Source organism: Octopus bimaculoides, chromosome 6, assembly GCF_001194135.2.
Source record: "Octopus bimaculoides isolate UCB-OBI-ISO-001 chromosome 6, ASM119413v2, whole genome shotgun sequence".
NCBI lineage: Eukaryota > Metazoa > Mollusca > Cephalopoda > Octopoda > Octopodidae > Octopus > Octopus bimaculoides.
In genome coordinates this window covers 43212971-43217956 of record NC_068986.1, presented here as the reverse complement: position 1 = coordinate 43217956, position 4986 = coordinate 43212971, and the positions used below count along the sequence as shown (strand labels likewise).

The following is a 4986-nucleotide window of genomic DNA, read 5'->3' as shown; positions in this document are numbered from 1 at the left end:
GAACTCCCCCTTTTCCCCTTCCTACGATCCCTTTTGATCGACACCACCACTTTTTTTTCCTTCCTTCCCCCTCCCAAAAAGAAAAGCCCTACATTGTATTTGTCCCATCTTCGTTGAGCCCTGTGTGGCGAATAAAAGAAATGTATCTATCTATCTATCTATCTATCTATCTATCTATCTATCTATCTATCTATCTATCTATCTATCTATATACTTGTTTGTCTGTTTGCCTGTTTATCTGTCTGTCTATATATTTTTATGTATTTCTCTTCTAAGTGTATATAATATTTATGAATAGCATGATTCTCAGAAGTAGATTTTTCGTTTTTGCTAAAAAAATTTTGCTTTCAGTTCGACATGGACCATATCAGAAAAAAAAATCTCTTTGCCAGTATATTAGTGACTGATGTTTATGAAAGGGGATTATAACTTCTCATTAAGTCTTTGCACGCAGCTCGTAGTTCTACTTTCAATCCAAAAGCGCAAGTTAGCTAAGTGGTTTCTACGGCAGGCCGAGTTTGTTTAAGACCTTGTGAATGAATCAGTGTGTTAAATAACACCAACAGTTTTTGCGTTGGCTAAGACATTAAAGGATCATCTGATGAACCGTTAACACCTTTAATAACTCAGACACAGCTGGCTTTCGGCTCACTGATTCACAAAAAACAAGCTCAGGGAAAAGGCAATGGATGTAATATGAAATAAACTAACAATCTCACCAATGACGCTACCCAGCATGATCACCTCCTCTCGGCGATATTTTTTTCTTCTTGTTTTGCCTTCGTGAGTTACAAGTATTGCTATCTGTTGGAGACTTATTGTAGTAGTAGAATTAGCACTTTAACTGCTATTTCTAAATTTCGGTATGTGGTAAGGCAACTGTTGCTGATCTCTTAATTATGTTTATATATATATATATATATATATATATATATATATATGTATGTATGTATGTATGTATGTATGCGTATATATATGTATGTGTATTTATCTGTTATATATGATATTTATACATTATTTTTGCGTATATATATATATTTTTTTCTTGACGTGCATGCATTATAAGTATGTCGTAATACTTCGGTATTCGCCTTGAGGCAGCATCTTGTATAGGCGTTTAGTCCTTAAAATCTGAGAAATCACTGCCAAACGAAAATTGTCCACCACTGCTGAGGAAATGCCGAATCACATGATGTTAGGCTATTTGCGCTTCATCAGCAGTATGTACCACTATCACCGTTTCCACCAGTATATAGAAAAACAGTGACTTATCAACCACGGTTCACAAATAGCTGGCAGGTCGGGTAGAAATCAGATATTAGTGACGGAAGCAGTATAAGTACAGCCTATTGTATTCATCTCGTATTGGTTGGAAGTTTTCTGTCTGACCTATTCATTACGTCACTCGCTGACTTGGTTGTTACCGATCTAAGGTCTATGAACCTTTTTGTGTGCTTTAAGATAGACGTATAACTCTCAAACATTTCCTGCAATGAATTAGTGACCCAGTTGATACTACTTCTTATTCAACTGATACTGACCTTCACATCTCTTTAATTGCCCCTCACAGCTATCATACCTTTATTCCTCTGGACTAGATATTCATAAAACCATCATCCAGATTCATTCGACATATTCACTAACCCTTTGAACAAGGCTGCATATCTTACATCACAGATTCGAAACTAACGCTCCCCTTCACCGAGATCCATCTGGAATTAACTTACATCGAATTATTTTCTCTTTCTAGACATCTATCCACTAGTTTTGAAACTGAACATCAAACGCTTCGACCTCACTCGATATGAATGCGTATAAATGTTTGAGTTACCGATCCTCTTCGTTGAACTAACAAGTAGCATGCTACCATAGTATGTACTCACTTTACTACTATTATCGAGGCCTTTCGTTATATATCTGTATTGATGGAAATTGAGAAAACAAGTTAAGTACATTTTTCAAGAAGACAAACGGTAGGAAGATCTATGTGAACACTTTCATTTTAGATTTAAAGTTATCCTAAACTAACCTGGTGCAATATTTTATTTAAATAATTCAAGACGTTTTAGAACTAACATAATCGCAAAAAATACCATGTAGAGACGAGATCTATGTATTATTGGAATTAGTTATAAATATTTTTTCTTTGAAAGATTTTCAAAGAATTCTGAAATTAAATTCCTCATTAGATTACAATATATTTTTACGATGAAAGTCATGTAAAGGCTTCAGTATATCATATAAAGTGTCTGTCGCTTTATGTATCTAAGTTGTATGGGACAGGTGTGACATTCGAGGGTTTACTGTTTTAAATGAACTATAGTAATGTTCATAGTTTTAGAAATAACGAAAAATAATTTGAAAACAAAACATTGTTTCCATAAAGGAATATAAATTAGTGCTTAGCAAAAGTTTATTCTAGTTTCTGTACAAATTTTCATTTTCGTTTACTATTATATTCAATACTTCTGAATTTTTTTTCGTATAATTATTTATCTTGACATTATGAACTACAAAACATTCATCATCTTTGTTACATTATTTTGTAACGCACTGAACATTCGCTGAGATGATTGTACTTGCAAATGTCGATTCATTGCAAATATTTTTTTGTTAAAATTTCACACACCCCCGCGCGTATATATATATATATTAGCAAACGTCTCCCCATACATTGGACGGTTTGTATAGGTGAAAAGGGTTAACTTGGACGGTGTTATGGAAGTTTTAATCACTCGATGGACAGGTCATAAGGAATACAAAAATAGTGATTCTCACTTGGAAATTGACAGTTTTGAAATTTTTTCTTTGATTACGGAACGACCCGCTCTATCATGTATCCATATTTAACATTTCAGCGCGATCGGATGAACAATACTCGAGTTATAAGCGCACAAAAAACGGACAGACAGAACCGGATTTATATATTAGATGAGCCAATGAGGGAGACCTCTACATGGTAGCCAGACCTGGTAGAAATAACAGCCAAATCTCCCTCAATCACACCTTACTGTCTTATATATGTACATATGTATGTATGAGCCTATGAAGCAGATCTCTACATGGTAGCTAGATCTGGTAGAAATAGCAGCCAAATCTCTCTCAAAATACCCTACTGTCTTATGTATGTATATATGTATGTATTAACAGTTCTTTGGCTTTTTGCATTTGACGACTGTTACTTTAAGTTAGATAATCGTATTGAGCCTTCTACGTATAGAGAAAGGGGGACAGAGAGAGAGGGACAGAGAGGAAATAAGAGAGACAGCATAGCAACGGTTTTGGCTGACTGTCATCCTGTACTCCCCTTGTTGCCAGCCAAATGTTATCTGCCGGCTGTCTGAGCAACTCATTGCTTTTAATGAACAGCAAAAATATTACAAAAATAGCGATTCTCACATTGAAACTGACAAATTTGAAAATCTCTCATGTATCCATGTTTAAAATTTCAGCGATCGGATGAACAATATTCGAGTTATAAGCGCACAAACAGATACAGAACGTGATTTATATATTAGATTAGATATAACCTGCGTTCGTGTATAAAAATGTATGACATGCATACAACGCGATCAAAACGAACAGACGAATAAAAAAGGACTTTTATTTACAGATATTAGAGTGTTAATTAGTATTCTGTTTTGTTACGAATGAGTAAATACTTTTCCAAGTGACAATTATTGCTTTAAAATTATCGCAGTATAGTATATATTTGCAGTTTACTGGGGAATTTTTGTTCATTCATAAACTATTTCCTCTAATTTCTAGAGACGCATTCAGCGATATATTCAGAAGATGAATTTATTGAAGTACTTGAGTTTACCAAAATATAAAAAAAGCAAACAGAATCCAACCAAAGAAAAAGAGAAATATTAACAAACAGAAATCTAGTGATAAGAATGCATAAATATTCAGCTTCAAAGCAGTAAGAAACTTTATTGCTAAAAGACAATTTCGATTTCAAGAAAATACAATATTTCTATTCGAGCAAAAGATTTGTTTATTTACACTCTTATATCCTTATCGTTCTGCCAATTGATTAAAAAATACATTTTAGCTTCCTCAGATAATTTTTACGTGATTAATATACCTGGAAAATCTATCTTTTTATTTTCATTAAATCAATATTTTCGCTGATTGGTAATATTTTTATTTGTATCACTTGTTTACACTGTGCTATTGGTTTAAATTTCTTACGAGCAGATATATAGCATTTCACATAAAAGCTCTAATATCTGTGACTTACTTCAAAAGGTTAGAAGAAAAAATTACTTTTCACACAGAATTGTTTTCATCTACATTTAAAGATTATCTTCATTTGATAAGTATATTTACAAAGGAATTATTTATCATCGTCTACAAAAACTAATTTGTATATTTATATTTTTAGAAAGTTATCGTATTCTTTATATTTTATAGATCACGTCTATCGTAAAAATGGGGTAACGACATATCAAAGACGAAGGTGATTGAAGGATACAAAATTATACTCCTTTATTGTTTCGGTAAGTATCGATATAATTTCATATTGAATCTAATATTTGTGATTCAACTGAAGACTTTCATTATTTTAGACTTTTGAATTCTTCTGAGAAATAATAATAATAATAATAATGATAATAATAATAAGACAGAGAAAAATCCCAGCAATGGCTGAGAAGCTCAGGACTCAAAGCAGAGACTGAAGGATTTTTAATTGCTGCACAAGACCAGAGCCTCCCCACCAGAAATTACCAAAAACACATAATGAAAAGAAATATAACAAGTAACTGTAGAATATGTGGAGATGGACAAGAAACAATAAATCATATTATCTCTGGCTGCCCAGTCCTGGCTAAGAAGGAATATACTCACAGACACGACAGAGCTGGGACCTATATACACTGGAAGCTATGCCAACACTATGGAATAACAACAGAAAAAAGATGGTATAAACACACACCAGAAAAGGTCACAGAAAACGAGAAAGCAACCATACTCTGGGAT

General features: G+C 33.2%; 1 protein-coding gene across 2 annotated transcripts in view; it reads left to right on the top strand.

Annotated features, from left to right (window-relative positions):
• Positions 1–4986, top strand: part of LOC106874042 (FMRFamide receptor) — a 246587-nt gene that overhangs the window by 162893 nt on the left and 78708 nt on the right. For both annotated transcript variants that reach the window (XM_014921607.2, XM_014921613.2), the window contains exon 2: positions 4420–4505. The gene's annotated coding sequence lies outside the window, so the exon portion shown is untranslated. The remainder of the gene's footprint in view (positions 1–4419; positions 4506–4986) is intronic.